The 19,187-nt window shown below is 34.5% G+C and overlaps 1 long non-coding RNA gene across 1 annotated transcript; it reads left to right on the top strand.

The window, feature by feature from the left end:
* Positions 1–298: 298 nt before the first annotated feature.
* On the top strand, positions 299–2,649 carry LOC136231943 (uncharacterized). Its single transcript, XR_010690194.1, has 3 exons — positions 299–612; positions 2,008–2,139; positions 2,460–2,649. It is a non-coding gene; the product is annotated as an uncharacterized lncRNA (long non-coding RNA).
* The last annotated feature ends 16,538 nt before the right edge of the window (positions 2,650–19,187 follow it).

Here is a 19,187-nt window from a genome sequence, read left to right as displayed (position 1 = left end):
GAAATCTTTTCACACAAGTTGGATTTGGTATTAAATTGAACCTAAGAATACATTATATATTTATTTGGAAACTACATTATGAAATTTAGCCAACGAATAGAATTCATCGACTAAGACTATAAAACACAATTCAAATACATAAAGTAATAAACATGTATATTTGAATTAAATTAATGAGTCTAAATATAAGTGAGGAATGAAGAAATCAAATTAGCATTATTTTACCAAGCCCATTAAGAAATAAAGGTTAAATAGGCCCCATGTATCCATTTGGTCCATTTTAGGGATTTATATTTGTGCTCTGGAGAAATTAGAGATTAGCCCTAATTACATTTGTTGTCTGCCTCCACCTTCTCTCCCATCTTCCACTTCTTGCATCATTGTCCTCCTGGAACCCTTGAAAACACGAGTTCTGGGTTTGTTTCACTTCGGTTTCTCTTTAATCAATCTCCCTCTACTTCTCCTAGATGGGTTCTATGGCTTTGTTTCGTTCCAATCAGACCTCTAAGGGTTCTGTCGGACAACTTCGGCTTTCGGGCGCCTGCCGGTTTACTCTGATGATGTCCTTGGCTGCCTGAAGGTGTCTAGCTGGCCTCTATCCCTACATGCAAGGTAAGACTAAGGTTTGCTCTTTCCTCTCATTCTACACGCTCTTCTTCGACTTCGGGTTTTTTTTTTTCTTTCGGGTTCTTGCGAGTTCTAAGAACTCCTAGAGATGCAAAGGGTATTATGTGTCTTTTGGCTTGAGCTGGTTGTTTGGCTATATTTGTTTGGATTTGGGATGGTTATTGTGATGTTCATGGAGTTTTGTGATTTCTCACCCTGTTCTAGTCAATCATTTTTTTCGGAGTTCTAGAGCTTCTCATTCTCTTTAATGGAGGCTGTGAGGGAAGTCAGTCTCAGTCTTACTCTTATTTTGTCCTTTTCATTGACTCTTAATTGTTTATTTCTAGGGTTTCTGTTATCATAAATAAGCTGTATTAGCGTTCGAAGTGTTTGATGAAGTGTTTGATGTTGGCATTGAAGCATTCATTTTGTTTGAAGTGTTTTTAGTTTCGTCTATGGTAAGTGGTTTTCATTGTGCTTCTGTTGTTACCTTTTCCTGTTGTGCGAAAAGTTGAGGTTTGCTGAAAAGTTGAGGTTGAGAAGAGCTAATAACTTACTGGTTAGGTCATTTTCATTATGGTGTTACTTATGGTGGAGTCTCTATTTTAAATGCTAAAATGTTGGCTAGAGTCCTGATGAAGTCTTGAACTTAGCTTTTGATATTATAGTTTTAAATGATAATTACAATTGTATTTTTGGTTATCATCAGTTACCTGCAAATTAGTTATGCCTTTTGGGTTAATAGATAATTGTTTCTGATTTTGGGGTTAGTGTAGATAATTGGTTCTGCCTTTTGGGGTTAAAAGGCTAAGTAACGATGCCCTGTCTCGTGCTTTAAGTTCATATCTTAGGATGGATATAGAAAAATTCATATAACATCTATTCATGCAACTTTGAGGAGTAAAGTATAATTTATGCCATATTTTTATAAATAGTTCTTTGAGTCAATTCATGTTATTGATATGTAATGTTACTAGTTAAGTGATAATTTTTCATCATTGTAAAATCATCTCTTCATGTATTTGCAAATAGGATCTTCTATTAAAATGGATATTCATTTATGCAATTTCACCTAAGGTGTATTACTGTGGTTCCTGGACATGAGTAGGATTTCTGCTTGAAGTGGCCATATGTAGGATTGCTAACTCCCGATCAATTCCTCTTGAGGAAGCCATTGATTTTCATGTTTAGGATTAGCTCTATAAGATGGGCACATGTTTGGAATGATTTTCTTAACAACACCTTCTGCTATTTAAAAGTGGAGCAAGTGATGGTATTTAAATTCATATGAATGGCTAAACTTGAATTCATTGAACACTAAATAAGTTGCAGAGGGCTTTTTATAGTTTTTAAATTCATGTTTGGAATGTTCCTAATGTTACTTATTCTACTGTTTTGCAGGCCATCCTTGGATTCAGTTCAGGTCAGTTCAAGTAGATGGCACTGCTCTTGTGACCCTCTTGAAGTTGAATACAGCTGCTCAGATCCTCTAATTTTACTAGTCCATTGAAGATTCTTGATACAGTTTATAATGTAAGTATTGATAAAAAAATGTCATTTAACACTTAAATTCAATGCATAAAAAACAGAGTGCACTTATGAGGATTTTTAAAATTTTTGTAGTTCGAAAAACTGTACAACAACAACAACAACAAAGCCTTAGCCCCGAAATGGTTCGGGGTCGAATAACATGAACTATCATATAAAACCGTGAAAAGTTCGGAAAACTGTATCTAATTATAAATCCTATAGAACACACTCTAGACTCTCGTGATTAAAGAAAATTGAATGTAATTGTGATTATGTTTAGATTGATTTATCATGTTTTTTTTGTTCATTTGGTTTTCGTTCAGGTGAGAAAATTTCAACCGTTATGCTTCCCACATCATGCATGATGAATGTGCACCCTCGAGCAGATCATGTGCCTTACCCAAGAGACCGATTTCTCAACATTTACTTGTATGGATACAAGCAACAATTATTTGTATTTAATTTAGTTTATATATAACTTTAATTTTTTTTACACCAATGTGTAACTTTAAATTTTTTTTAGCGAATGTATAACTTGAATTATAACGCATTAATAAGTTTTATATAATTTATATTTTCTGTTTTATTATGGAATTTCTGAAATGGTTATATGATGTTAGTTTAGTAAAATTGTAGAAATAATATTTTAAGATATATATATATATATATATATATATTTGCAGACATAAAGCAATAAATTTAACAACCAGATTACTTGTGACCAAAAGTTAGTTTGTAACCATAATAGATTTGCAAAATTGTTCATTGATTTGTAACTGACATATGGTTGCAAGTGATCGGTTTCTAATTTTGCCACCAAATTAGCTACTGAAATGGTGGTTGCAAACATTGCAACCGAGAAGCTTGATATGGTATCAAAGTTTTAGCAACCTTGCAATTACCAACCGATCCAGTTTGGTTGCTAAATATGCAATTCTGGTTCGTAAATAGTGTTAGCAACCAATTTAGCAACCAGATTTTTGGTTGCTAATTACCGTTTTTCTTGTAGTGACCAACCGGTCCGAGTTTTATAACATTGGGAACAATCAAAGCTATCACCATTTCTATAATTGTGCAACATAATATCATACACATGAGCCAGAAATCCTTGTTCCTCTCGTCATGCAACCACAGTGTACATATCTAGCACATCCTAAATCAGCAAATTATCAATTTTTGTGTGTAAATAATCTAAGCATTAATGATATTTCTTGTGTATGATATTTCTTTAATTTTCAGATTTAATTATTTCATAAATGAATAATTAATTTTTAAACATATTATTATCCAGTTTTGGCTAATGATCCAGTTTTGGCTTTACTTATAATTGGATTCTTATATATAGGACATGCCTGAATTTCCAATGTGGTTACAATAGAAAGGGAAGGATTTTTTGAGCAAGTGTTTTTAAGAGATCAGAGCGCGATAGACAGTGAAGGAGTTGCTTGATCATCATTTTGTTGATGTTAAACAGATGAGTATGAGTTCTGCTCCAAGCTGTTGTTGGATCAGGATTTCTCTGATTCCATAGATGGATTAGAAAATCTTAATCAAGATTTTCAAATTGAAGATTTATCAAATTTGAAGTTTCCGAATCAGAATTATCCGACTGAAAGGATGAAGGGAGTGATTGATCGAGTTTGAATTGGGGTGAAGAATGCATTATTGAGGAAGATGAGAAATCAATGGAAGACATAGATGATATAGAATCTGCATTCATCAATTGTCAATTATTAAGAGCTTGAACTTGATCAAGATTGTTAATGAATTTTAGTGAAAAGCAGAGCATGATTAATGAAAACAATTTTAGTATTTGTGATCTTGTATTAGATGTAATCTCATTTTATAGAGAATATATGTAGTAAGAGTAGAACTCTAATTCCCTGTCCTCTTCATCCTTGTCCTCTGAAACCATTTTGGCAAACTAAGCAATTCTTTCAAACTATTTCTGACAAGTAAGTCCACCTTAGAAGGCTTTTATGCCCACATAAATGCATACATTGACAACCATGTTTCTTTCTCGGATGTCGCATTTTTAACATATATTTTTTACAAGAGGAATATTCTCACTCACGTCATATTATTGTGTTGAGTTTTTTTATGTGCAAAATTTTGACAATAGCCTAAACCCTAAACCCTTCACTGCTCCTCCCTAACAATAGCCTGTAGAATAAACTAACAAAAAATAGATAATAAGCATAGCATTCATATATATAAACATATTATTCATTTAATATCATATGCAAACAGGAGATCACTGGGACATCATGATGGTCGAGGCGTTATTAGTGCTTCATTGCATTCATGACTTGGATCATGTCAGGGATTTGGGAAGCAAAGATCTGACAGAAAAGAGACAAATAAATGGAAAAAGAACACAAAGAAAGGGGATCTAGGAAGATTTGGTCCTCAAAGTACCGAATGTAAGGCGCCCCAAAAATGTTTATAAGGAAGATGTACCGCTCGAAGGTGGTAGTTAGTGAGCCGAGGGTGCACCACTCCATAGCACCAGCCATGCCCGCAGGAGGACCTCTTAAACTGCCAAACATAGCATGACCTCCACAAGATCAGTCTCCGACCCTATCTACCTCTTCTTCCATCGAGGTTAAAAAAGGGAATGCACTGAAGTCACTAATAATAAGGTAAAAGATATGTGTATGAATAATGTAGGTACCACTCACTATATTAGTGGCAACAAAAGGAAGGACTGTGAAAGGCTCTACAATGGGAGCTGTGATCCTAGGCCGAGCAGGGAGAAGTCTCCTACGGGAGGCAGGATAAGCACCACCGTCCACACTAGAGATCTCCGTGCCAATCCGGTAGATACAAAGATTGATCCCTCCCACAAGCCCGAATATCAACAACATATCCCAAGGAAGCGAAATCATATGATGTGGATCTCTAGGCTTCTGGGAAGGATGATCTTGGTCTCTACGGGTTTAGTGTGAAAATCTCCATTGTGGAGGGTGCTTATCATGCCTTCTGTAGGAGCCTTCTCCATACTCGATAGAGGATCATGGCTCCCATTCCAGAACCTTTCGTTGCTGGTCCTTCAGTTGCCGCTAATAGGATGAGTGGTATTGCATTAATCAGACACATACACATATATTTTACCTCATTAGAGCATCCCTTTTTTTTTGTCCTCGGGTGAAGATGAGGAAGACAAGGCCGTTCACAGGCTGATCTGGTGGAGGTTGTGGTATGTCTGGCAGTTCAAGAGGTCCTCCTGCAGGAATGGGTGGTGCTCCGAAGAGTTGCGCCCTAGGCTCACTAGTTACCACCTTTGAGTGACACATGTCCCATATAAACATTTTAGGGGTTCCCTACACTTATTACTTTGAGGGAGACCCAACCTACGAGGTTGAGTTTTCTCCTCCCAGCACCACTCATGTAAGTATTAACTTTCCTCTCTCTCTAGACCATTGTTCTTCACATTTGTTTTCTGCTATTTGTCTCATTTCTGGCTAAATGTACACTGAAAAGTTTTCCGAGTTGGGGATGCATCCTCAAAGATTTTCACATCCTATAGTACTCAGATTTGGATGCATGTCTGACCACAATATATTAAATGAAATCTAGAAATGGAAGAAGATGTAGATGAAAGAAAATATGAACTTTAATATAATAGTATATTGAGAACACAAGGTGAATAGAAAGCAAAGTCGAGTTTTGCAAGGTCTAAACTATGGGTTAGTTTAACCCTTGCTATAATAAAAAAAGAACTAGATCTGAAATGAATAAAATAATTTATAACCACCAATGCAATTGAAAGCTAAAGATAATGAAAATGAGCTACACATGATGTAAAAATGGTGTTTGGAGCATAGACCTGCAAACTAGCAAAGCTCCCTATTTATAGGAGTTTTGGGGCTCTTATTTATATAAAAACCACCTAAAATGTCTAGCTTGTCTTTAATATTGATGCTTTATCTTACCATAATTGATTTGGAAATAATTAAGGAAGGTTTTGGAGTCTTTTAAGCATATTTATATGTCCCCAACCTTTAAGGATTCTTCTTTTTCTTGCTATAATTGATTTAGAATTTAGTAAGGAAGGTTTTGAAGTTTTTAGGCAGCTTTTAGTTTTTCTTCTTATTCTAGAATTAGAGTCAGCTGGTCGAGCAGTCTATTGGAAGATTTATCTAATTACTTTGTTTTATTTCCAAAAACACCTCAAATCACTCAAAACTCCATTCAATAGAAGAATAAAGTAAAATACACTAACAACTAGGGACAAACATTGACAAACCACTAAAAAATAACATAAAACAATGAGTTAAAATATTATATAAATGGTTATAACAACTTGGTCACATTTTGAACATTCCTTGTCTTGAAGGAAGTGTTAGATTCAAAATAAAATTTGAAATCAAACAAGCCATGTAGCTTATAACTTTGATAAGACTTATTTCACTGACATTCAATAATCTCAACTTATGTAAATCATACGACATAGATGAACTTTAACAAAATAAGGTTTTCTCAAAAGTATTACATTATTCAATACATCCCATATTTGAAAGTATGAACTAGTGTACAACCTCATAAGGTGATATCTCAAGGCTTTTCTTTTCTTGTAGCCTTTAATCTTTACTTTTCACTAAAGGTTTAAAATTTAACACTCAATTCATTACAAGTATTGTGATAAGTAATGACGTCTAGTTCTTAGTCTCTATCACTTGCTAGTCTAACCAAAATATAATCAAAAGGTCTTTTGCATGGGTTCTAAAGAAGGTTTAGTTTAGGTATTAATGAGGAAAATATTTGGCTAAATGGAAAATATTATAATACTGTGTATAATTTAGAGTAAAAAAGTGTGATTTTTCTTTTATGAAATAAGAGAGAAAGTTATTTTTTCTTGGACTTTTTAGGATTTTGTGTTTTTTAGAAAGTAGAGCAAGTAAGACTGAACAAAACTATTGACAAACCTAAGGTATTGCTCGCAAGCTATATGGAACTACCCATGGAGATGTACCTACTATATATATAGAGAGATGCGAGAAAATTTCCTTCTTGATTAAGATTGTTATCCTTATTGCCGCAATTTTCTCCGGCTACTACCGCAATGTAAGACATTTTTGAAAGAAAGATGGTAGACAACAAACATGAATCAAGTTTGAAGAATGCAAAACCAATGAGAAAGACTAAGATTTTTATGGGGAAATGTATTTGCTCAGATACTATAACAAAATCTCAAGCAAAAACAGAAAAAAGAAGAAGAAAGAGAATTAGATTCAGAGTTGGTTTATAGCCTTACTCTTAGTTTCTCAACTTATTCAGAGCACTCCACATCTTCCATGCATGTGTCTTCTCATCACATATACATGTCCTCCTTCAAGAATTTCTAAATATCCATTGCACTCCACATCTTCCATGTACGTGTCTTTTCATCACAAAACTTCTTCACCACATGTCTACTACTTACCATACCCAAAGCACACCACACCTCTTTCTAATTTGCCTAATAATAATGGACTCAGATAAAAAAACATTAAAACACATTTAACATTTAGTTAAACCATAACAATGATATCATTAGTTAGGTTTTTCTTTCATTAATTATACAACTCAAGACATCCACTTGAATTTGATAGAAGTATGAAGACATGCTGCAATTGGTTCCTATGTGTCAAGTTTACCTCTTCCATTCTAGTCCTCTACAAATCCAATCTATAAGAATGAGATTCCTCATACGTCCATTAGTAATAACATACCAACTTTCCTCATAATAATTTTTTTTGTTGAAAATCTTTGGATAATGGAAGATTGATAAAGTAATCCCTTTACGGCATCCCAATTCCATGATTAAAATGGATGTATATTTGTAAATAAATTTCGAATGTTGATTGAAAAAAGAATCCCTAATTCAACAGAAACCATGAGAAAAAAGAGAGGAGAAAAAGAGGGATGAGAGAGAGTTGCTGAATGTAATTAATAATTAAAGCTAAAGATACCTAAGCGCTTATACTTATCTCAAAAAATTCAATTGCTTTTTTTTACTTTTAGAATATTCATTTTACCAATTTAACTTGTTTAAAACTTATTAATCCTTTTAACAAAGTATATAATTTTTCTGAAAAAGTTTAAATGCTTACACTTTAATCTAGTTTAGGTAGCTAATATTGTTAGAGGATATATCTGTAAATATACATATTAGAATTAGTCTTTGATTTAGTCAGATATTGTTAGCTTGATTTACTCCCTGTATCTTTAGAACTATTTTTGTAACCGATTCTATCTTGTAAGCTTATTTAAGCACAAACTCTATCAATACCAAATCACTGGAGAATCATGATTGTTTCATGGTATCAGAGCAGTTCTGAGGTTTCACAACTCTGAATTTTAATTTTTCCCTGGGATTTCTCCTTTCAATCGCTCAATTAATTATCTCCATGGTATCACAAATTAACTGCCTCCAATTACCTGTTGTGGAAGACACAGGTTCTGCCTATTTTGAAAGGTCAGAAGTTGGGACATCATGTTGATGCAACTTCTGCACCGCCGCCCAAGAAATTACAAACCGGAGCAGACAATCCGGCGTTCGAAGTTTGGGAGCAAAAGGACCAACAGGTCCTCAGTTTGCTCATCCTTCTCTTTCATCGGGCGTAATTTCCTAAGTTATTGGGGCAGAAACTGCAGCAGCCGCCTGGGAAAAGCTGGCTAAAGCCTATGCCACTGGATCGAAGTCACAGATCCGTGAATAGAAGAATCGTCTTCATAATTTACGTCAAGAGAACGATGATATTTCTGCCTATCTTTTACGGGCCAAATCTCTCAGTGACGAGCTCTCTGCTCTTCAAAATCCTGTAAGTAACGATGATTTAGTTGGTGCAATTTTGGATGGCCTGAATGATGTTTATCCGCCTTTCACTCGTGCAATAGAAGCTCATCTGGAATCTATTGCGTTTGAAGACTTAACTGGCTTGCTTCATAGTGAGGAGCGACAGCTCTCTCGAGTCACAGCTCCATCAAGCTTTACTCCCTCAGTTCATTATTCTGCCCGTTCAAACAACAGGCCACGGGGCCGCGGTCGCGGTCAATTTAATTATGGATCCAGTCGGGGTTTCTCTGCCCCAAATAATTATAGTAGAAACAGTTACACAAATTCAGCTCCACTTGATGTCTCCACTCTCACATGTCACAATTGTAAAGGATCGGGACATATTGCTAGACAGTGTCCATCACCAAAATTCAATCGCAATACCAGGGGTTCTCTTAAACCGTCCTCTAATATGGCCACCACCTCCAACCCTTCCTTCACTGATTGGCTCCTAGATTCTGGCGCAACGCATCATTTAACAGCTGATTTGGACAACCTCCATGTTCACACTGAATATGACGGTCCCGAGCAAGTTGTAGTAGGTAATGGATCCACAATTCCTATCTCTCATATTGGTAAATCTGATTTTCCTATTTCCAATATTCCTCTAAAGTTTCGAAATATACTCCATGTTCCTAACACTGTTAATAACCTTTTTTCTGTGTCTTCTCTAACTCAATCAAATTCTATTTCGGTTGAGTTTTTTGCTAATTACTTTGTTTTGAAGGATTTGGAGACAAAGAAGGAGATATGTCGAGGGGTGAATAAGGATGGACTTTACATACTGTGGCTTCCTTCATCAAGTCAAAATCGCATTAGAGCCTTTAACACTAGTCTCTCTTTATGGCATGCCCGTTTGGGTCATGCTCAATTCCCCATTGTTAAGAAAGCAATTGCTTTGAATAAACTTGACTTTGATGATAATAAATGTGCTCCCTTTTGTGATTCATGTTGTGTTAGTAAAGCACATCGCTTACCGTTTCCTGTTTCTACATTCGTTGCTTCTAATCCGTTAGAATTGGTTTGTTCTGATGTTTGGGGCCCTGCTCCAGTTGATTCACATGATAATTATCGCTATTATGTTATTTTCTATGATCATTTTAGCAAATTCTCTTGGCTATTTTTTGTGCGGTATAAATCTGAAATCTTGAGTGTATTCATTAAATTCAGAACATTGGTTGAAAAATATTTTCAACGACCAATTTTAAATTTTCAATCAGATTGGGGGGGTGAATTTCAGGCTTTAACCAATTGTCTTAGTACCAATGGGATCAATCAAAAAGTGTCTTGTCCATACACACCGGAACAAAATGGTTGCGCCGAACGCAAGCATCGCCATATTGTTGAAACGGGTCTTTCATTACTTACTCATGCTAAATTACCTATGAAATTTTGGTCTTATGCCTTTGAATGTGCAATGTTTATCATCAACAGATTACCCACCAAAATACTTGATTACCTTAGCCCATATGAAAAATTGTTTGGCAATACACCCGATTATACTTTGTTTCGTACATTTGGTTGTGTTTGCTATCCTTGGCTCCGTCCTTACAATTCAAATAAATTGCTTCGACTTTCTCGTAAATGCATATTCATTGGCTATAGCAAAATACATAAAGGTTATAAATGTTATGACTTGCTTAACAACAAATTCTTTATCTCACGTCATGTGGTTTTCAATGAACAAGAGTTTCCATTTCCTCTGTTAAACAATGAGATGCGCCAGATATCTATGACTGATCTGTCCAATGCTCCGGTCACAATTTCTTTTCCATCAGCACAAGAACCATTTACTGCTATTCCCCCAACAGCTCCACGCCCAAATACAACTTCCTCTAATCCCACTCGCACCATTATTCCATATCATCCCTTACCAAATTTTCGAGAGTTACCAACCTCCACAACAAATAGCCCCCCGCCAGCTTCCAATCAGCCTACTGTCCCTCTACTTGTTGATTTTAGCGGCTATCAACTCTCATCACACCAAAATTTACCCAATGCATCACAAACAGCCCCACCTGAACAGCCCCAACCTTTACAACCCACTCTCATGGTTACAAGAACTCAAACGGGTTCGCTTCGTCCAAAAATCTATCAGGCCGTGACTGAAACTGTCACCCCTTCTTGTTATACTAAAGCTATGGAACATCCACAATGGCGTGCAGCTATGAGAGAGGCGTATAATGTACTCATTACCAATGGAACTTGGGAGTTAGTTCCAGAAACCGAAGCCAACAATAAGGTTGGCTGTCTCTGGGTTTTTCGCATCAAACTGAACCCTGATGGATCTGTCAACCGATACAAAGCACGACTCGTTGCCAAAGGATATCATCAACGTCCCGGTCTTGACTATGAGCAAACATATAGTCCGGTTATCAAGCCCACAACGATACGTTTACTTCTTTCACTTGCAGTAACAAACTCTTGGATGATAAAACAACTCGATGTGAGTAACGCATTTTTACATGGCACTTTAGATCAAGCTGTTTTTATGTGTCAACCTCCTGGTTTTACTCACCCGGACTTTCCTCATCATGTTTGCAAATTGAAGAAAAGTCTATACGGTCTTAAGCAGCCCCCCGTATGTGGCATCGTTGTTTGACAGAGGCTTTGATTTCCCTTGGGTTTGTTTGTAGTAAGGCTGATTGCTCGCTTTACTATCTTCATCATAATGATACGCGTTTGTATTGTCTTTTATATGTTGATGATATCTTGGTAACCGGCAATTCCATTGTGTTTATTGATAACTTGATCAAGCTATTGCAGCAGCGGTTTGCTATTCGGGATCTTGGCAAGCTCTCGTATTTTCTTGGAATTGAAGTGAATTGGGAAAATCATGCTCTTCACCTAAGTCAAAAGAAATACATTTCTGATTTACTCAAAAAATCCAAAATGGATGGCTCCAAAAGCATCTCAACACCAGCTTGCACAAGCACCAAACCCTCTCGAGATTCTGGTGAATCCTATACTGATCCTAAGCTATATCGCACTATTGTTGGTGGATTACAATATGCGACCATCACTCGACCAGATATTAGCAATGCTGTAAATAAAGTTAGCCAATTTATGCATAATCCAAGTCTTGATCATTGGAAAGCGGTTAAACGAATACTTCGGTATTTAACTGCAACTACAACACATGGAATTCATTTTCATAAGGGTAAAACTCTTGATCTGGTTGGTTATAGTGACGCAGATTGGGGAGGAGACGTTAATGATCGAAAATCTACCTCTGGCTATGCGGTGTTTGTTGGTCCTAATCTTGTATCTTGGCGGTCACATAAGCAAACTACTGTTTCTCGCTCCTCCACCGAAGCTGAATATCGTGCTCTTGCTAGTCTTGCTTCTGAAATGCTTTGGTTGAAAAAGCTCATGCATGAAATCGGCATCTCCAATTCCACAATACCTGTTTTATGGTGTGATAACCTTGGTGCAACATATTTAACTGCTAACCCAATTTTTCATGACAGATCTAAGCACTTAGAGATTGACTTTCATTTTGTTCGTGACAAAGTCTCCAAGAAAGAGCTTCGAGTTGGTTATGTCCCCACCCTTGATCAAATTGCTGACATCCTCACCAAACCACTCTCCAAGGCTCGGTTTCAACATCTTTGCGACAAATTAACAGTGGCTCCGCCATTAATTTGAGGGGGAATGTTAGAGGATATATCTGTAAATATACATATTAGAATTAGTCTTTGATTTAGTCAGATATTGTTAGCTTGATTTACTCCCTGTATCTTTAGAATTATTGTTGTAACCGATTCTATCTTGTAAAGCTTATTTAAGCACAAACTCTATCAATACCAAATCACTGGAGAATCATGATTGTTTCAAATATGTACCTTTCAAAAAGGCAATTGGTCAATTTAAATAAATTCATGGGTTACTAGAATTTTTTCCAAATATAAAGGACTAGTTGGTTTTTTGAAACAAGTATAGGGACAAAAAATGTATTAATCTATTAATTAATTAACTTTTTAACAATGTCTATTCGTAATGTGACCAAAACATATGTCGCCATAATGAGAATTGACTCATGGCATAGCACGTGTCGAGAATGGAGCAAAAATAATGTTTTTTCATAATAGTGAATAAGATTATATGTATATATATAAAGTGCAAAAAATACTTTTAATATTGTCCAGCAAAAGTAATTTTACCTCTAACATCATAACTAACATAATAATACCATTAATGTTTACAAGTTGAGCGAATTTTTACACTGATGTTTGAAATTGTGTCAATTTCAATTGTTATTGATGGAGCACTCTGTCCATTCACAAATTTCATTATCACTCAATTTGTATGTAGGGATGGTAATCGGGCATTATAAAAAAACTACATGTTTCCAACCCGATGGGGATTAGTAATAAGTGAAAATTAGGGATAAATTAGGGATAGGGATGGGCACGGGAGATAATTTCTCGCCAAAGCCAAAATGGTGATAGGGATAAGGATTACTATATCCGCTCCGTGAAAATTCTTCCCCGTCGTGTATAAATTCCCGTGAATATCTATAGTTATGTTTTGTTAAAATAATTTCTTTTATACAAAATGATGCCATTTTTATGATTTTTGGTTTTTCATGGATTGATTTTATTAAATGTTTTGGGCGAGAGAATCAAATTTAACGGTCAAAGTTGGTCACATACTTTTAAGTTATTACATTTCCAAATATTCCGTGCGACAATGTGAGGATCCTAACCCCGAGGGAGGAGAGAAGAAAATAGTGTTGGCGAACACTAGAAAATGAAGATATAAAGTATGGTATTAAATAGGAAATACAAGGCATATAATAGGCTACAACAACTAGCTAGTGAGCAACAGAGCCGGCGCTGGGTCTAGGCCCGGAGTGCGCAGGCCTAGGGCCAATGGTTGTTAGGGGGTCCAAAATTTGTTTATTTTATATATATATATATATATATATATATATATATATATATATATATACACATAGGTATACAAGGTCTAAAACGAAATTTGCATTAGGATCAGCAAGTGTCCCAGCGGTTTAGAATATCACTATCATTGGTCCGGCCCTGATGAGCAACCCTATTCGTAGAGAAACAAACATAAAAAACAACAACGTCATTAAAAGAGATAAGATGATATTTACAATCATCCAAAAGAAAAGCATAAAGAGACATGATAGAAGAATGTTGGTCTCACCCTCTTTTAAGACCTAACAAATACGATTTAGTGATTCTTGCTTTGTTTTTTGTTTTTTTCTAAGAAATATTTTTCACTTTTTTGACCTAATTAATAAATTTCAACCATTAATCTTAGTTTTTCATCTAATTAATTAAATAATGGTTCACTTTAATCTAACAAGCTGGCCACTTTTAATTTTAGAGCACTTAATATACCGAAAAACCCTAAAATGTGTATTTATATATTTGGTCCGGATGAATTTATTCTTTATTGATTAATCCCCTAGATATATAGTAGGATCAATTCAATCCAAAATCAAATTTGGTTGGGCACTTTAATTAGGGTTAATTCGTGATCAAAATAATTATGTCAAAAAAAGTGTCAAGTCTCAAAATCAGGGTTTAGGGTTTCGTACCCCTAATCCGTTAGGAAATGGGTCAACGATCAAAACCCACAGCAAAACTATGGGCCCCACCATCTTTTATACAAATTCGGCTTTTTAGGACCTCAAAATACTATTTAATGATTTTCATGGGCTTTTGTTGTTTTTTCTATGAAATATTTTTCACTTTTTTTTATCTAATTAATTACTTAATGGTTGACTTTAAGGCAATAAGCTCGCCACTTTTAATTTTAGAGCACTTAATATACCGAAAAAAATGAAAGCACCTGAAAAACCTTAAAACGTGTATTTACATATTCGGGTTCGGATCAATTTATTCTTTATTGATTAATCTCAAGATATATGGTAGCATCAATTCAATCTAAAATCAAATTTGGTTTGACACTTTCATTAGGGTTAATTCGAGATCAAAATAATTAGGTCAAAAAAAGTGTCAAGTTTCAAAATTAGGATTTCTTTTAGAGTTTCATTCCCCTAATCCCATCGGAAACGGACCAACGGTCAAAACACATAGTAAGGTTGTGGCCTCCACCCTCTTTTGGCCAAATTTGGCCGTTTATGACCTTAAAAATCCGATTTAGTTATTTTCACGGGCTTTTTTTTTTTCAACGAATTATTTTTCAATTTTTTGACCTAATTGAGGAATTTCAACCATTAATCTTAGTTCTTGACCCAATTAATTAATTAATGGTTGACTTTAATATATAAGCTCATCAATTTTAATTTTAGAGCACTTAATATACCGAAAAAATTAAAATGAAACACCCAAAAAACCCTAAAACGTGCATTTGTCGTCACTACAACAGATAAACTTCAATGGTGCGATTTTTTTAGTCAATTAAACCTTTCAATATTTTTAAATTCAACCCGTAAACTATAGGGTAAAAGTCATATTAGATTTTGGCTTTTAAAACCATCAATTAGGTCATCGGTCTATATATTAAAACTCAATTAGCTTTTTAATTATTTAAAATCATCGATTACATTCTGAACGTATGTTAAAATTGTTATTTAAATCCCTCTTATGATTGAAATAAATTTTAGTTGAGCTATTTTATATTTTCAGTTCAAGTAGATCAATATTTTATAATATTTTAGATTTGGATTACCAGTTAAGATTTAATAAAAACATATTCCGTTAAATCGAACCAAAATCAGTGTTATACCTAGTAATTAAAAAAAATGTGTATATATCATCGACTAGGTTTATTTGATTACTAGAGTTGAACTGATGACTGAAAATATCATAAAATAATGATAAAAATCGTATCCAAAATATAAAATAACTGAACTGACAACTAAAGTTAAAATATAAAATACATGGTTAGAGATCTATTTGACTTTTAAAGAATAGGTTGAGTATCTAATTGATTTTAAACTTATAATAGGGATCTAAGCAAAAAAAAAAAAATTTAAGAATCAATTAATAAAAATAGAGCGACTAAATAGAATACCTAGAAAAAGTTTAAGACCTGAGAAATGTCTTTTGCTATTTGATAACACTCAAATTTTATTCTAGGGGAACTCTATAAGTTAAAACTAAAATTTATCCCTTAGTAATTACAAAAATATCCAAACTACCCTTGTTAGGATTGTAGTAGTACGTGTATAAAAAGAAGGGGAGGGGAGGAATACAAAGACGCTCCTCAAGAAAAAAGTTGTTTCTAAATTTCAGTTTTAATGGCAAATTTGGGTGTGCAGAAGGAAGAAAATAATGTTGAAATGTCCAAAAGGTCTTAATCTTCGTCACCCTTGTGGGTTCAGTTGCTTACTTGTATAGCTAAGCTTCAATACACATAAATGTATTAAACACAAAAATATACATTTAGACCATATAAGGAATTTTCGAAAAATTCTCATGAAAGATGGAACAAAGTATCCTTGATGTTGTCCCTTATAAACATGATAAAATGATATATACGTGAAAGAGTATGAATGATCAGCATAATAAGTCTCGAATATAGAGGCTTATGCTTGGAGGATAACATGTCGAAAACAGCAGCTGCTGTAAGTAAATCTCTAAAAAGAAGAATAGATATAGCTTGTATTAAACAGATGATAAATTTCGTCTAAGTTATTCTATGGCTATGACATAAAGATGATTGAGAAATCTACGAAGTCGAATAGCTAGTTGTACATATGAGTATGTAATATAAAGAACTAAGTCAATCACAAGCCATCTGCATTTTCCTATCAGAAGCAGCCACATCAGACTTATCAGAAGCAGCCACATGAGACCTACCGCCTTTGCTTCGCTCACTCCAGCAGGTTGATCTGGAAAATACAAAACCTTGGCCAACTCACATTATAAAAAATATTAAGAGCCTCAAAATCCCACAGTACTGTTAATGTTATTTGTTGTGAGTATAATTAGACCATAGCACATTTAGGACAAATTATATTTTATTTGTTGGTCTTTCAACAACTAGGTTCCACCGCCTACCGACACAAGACTTTCAACTTCAAGACTAAGAATTCGACCATTCCAAATAGAATCATTGCATGTTCCAACCTTAGCAAAACTTTTCTCTCTAAGATCATATGAAACTATATTACTCATTATACCAACATTAAGGAGAATCTTATCTCCTCTCTTTGAATACCCAATGACGTTCACACATTGAAACCAAGATATGTCAAAAAATAAGGGATTTACAACAGAGTATAACTTTGTCCAAGTAAATTGATTAACCCCATCATTCTTCCTCATATATAAATAAGCATGGGGCACCATCGAACAACAGAAATAGCTGATGCAAAGACACCCTCCTAAAATATGTAATTGCCTTAAAACTCTATCAGTTGAATTGAAAGATAAAACAGGTTGGGGAACTAAGGAGAATGTCTCATTTCTCATATTAAATGCCACAATCTCTGAATTGGATAACCAATGTAGACTACCATCACTGAAGTAACCTATTTCACGAAGATACACATTCCTATCTATTCTGTATCCAAGGGAAGGGGGATTCTGAATCCTTCTCCAAATATTTGATTTAAACCCATAAATCCAAAATTGAACTTCAATATCAAGTTTTCGCTTGACATATACCCTTAAAAACACTTTGTACTCATCAATAGCGTCATCATAACCCAAACCTAACCCATTTAAGTAATAAAATTGATCATTAGCTGGGTCTTCCAAAGGCCAATCAGGAAGATCCTTACACCGATGAGTGGATGGATTCCACCGGGACAGTTCTAATTTAGGTTGGTACAATGAACTTTGATCTAGGAGAACCAAACCTTTACAGTAACCATAGACATTCTGAGGATGAGACTTGTTTTTCTATGCCTATAATATCTTCTTCAAGATCGACATTCACATCACAAACATGAAATTTGTTACTCAATTCGTCTGAGAAAATCAGTTTGCTGAGATTTAAGTTTTGAGAAGACTTACTTAGATGAGAATTGATAAAATCAGGGCTATCAATGACGGTGCATGAAGATTTTGAAACACATCTGAAACGTAGGAGGGACTTCACCGGCAACCACAGCAGTATTTCGATGATCAACTCGCTTGGGAGTTGTGCCATTGCCGCCGCTCACTCTAATCAGAAAAGGAGTGTGAACAATTAGGGTTAAAAGATAATTACAAAAACTACAATTAAGGTGCAAAAATATCCTAACTTTTGGGTCATAAGCAATCTTGCCCCAAGGTCCAAAATGTCGAAAATGGTGCAATTTTAACCTAACATTGGAAACCAAGAACAATTTTACCCCTAGCGTTGATAAATTGGGTCAATTTGATAAATAATTTATCAAACGGTCTTGTCGGTCATTAATCTTTGCGTCAAATCACAACATATGATGGGATGTGAAAAAATATATAAAAAAGTACAGTTTTTTTTTTGTACAAATTGGACTAAAAATTCAAAAAATTCACCAAATTTATAATATTAATCTCCAATTCTACTATTAAATTATAAAAAACATGAAATCATTTTTTAGAACGAATTGAAATGCAATTGTTGCAGAATAAGGAAAAAAATATCTGTGTTTTATAATAGTGTCTCAAATCGACCCAAATTATCAACGTTATGAGTAAAATTGCTCTTGGCTATTGATGTTAGGGGTAAAATTAGACAATTTTAGACGTTATGGGTAAAATTGCTCCTGACCGAAAATATTATGGGTATTTTTAGACCTTAACACCAAAAACTATATTCAAAATATTATACGGAACAATTTGGATTGATTATAGTCAAAATGAGTTATTGTACTACGTGGATATATGGATAAGATACAAAATGTATCAAAGTTTTCGAAAAGTATCATTTTACCCTCAATATTAATGAAATGTATCAATAAATGACTAATTAGATATTAAAATTTGTCAATTAAATCTCATCCATTAATGGTTGAGATTACAACTCCACCAACTCTAGAGGCTTTTCAACTCTAGAGGATCCCTACCAACCAATTTAAGTCTGAATAACGCAACTTGACACCTCAATTTTTGTGAAATGGTACCAATTACCCCAAGTTTTTAATTTAGCTCACTTCATTATTCTTTAAGGTTCTATTTTCACGTACATTCACGTAAAATTTAACTAAAATTCGTTATTCTTTAGGGTTATATTCTTCTGTGCATTTGCGATAAATTTAACCCAATTATGGTGTTTACCTTTTGGGGGTTGTTTAATTCAATTCACGTTTTTACTATTCACG

Source organism: Euphorbia lathyris, chromosome 6 (assembly GCF_963576675.1).
Source record: "Euphorbia lathyris chromosome 6, ddEupLath1.1, whole genome shotgun sequence".
Taxonomy (NCBI): Eukaryota; Viridiplantae; Streptophyta; class Magnoliopsida; order Malpighiales; family Euphorbiaceae; genus Euphorbia; species Euphorbia lathyris.
Note: the sequence above shows the minus strand (reverse complement) of the source record. Positions and strands in the feature narration are given on the sequence as shown.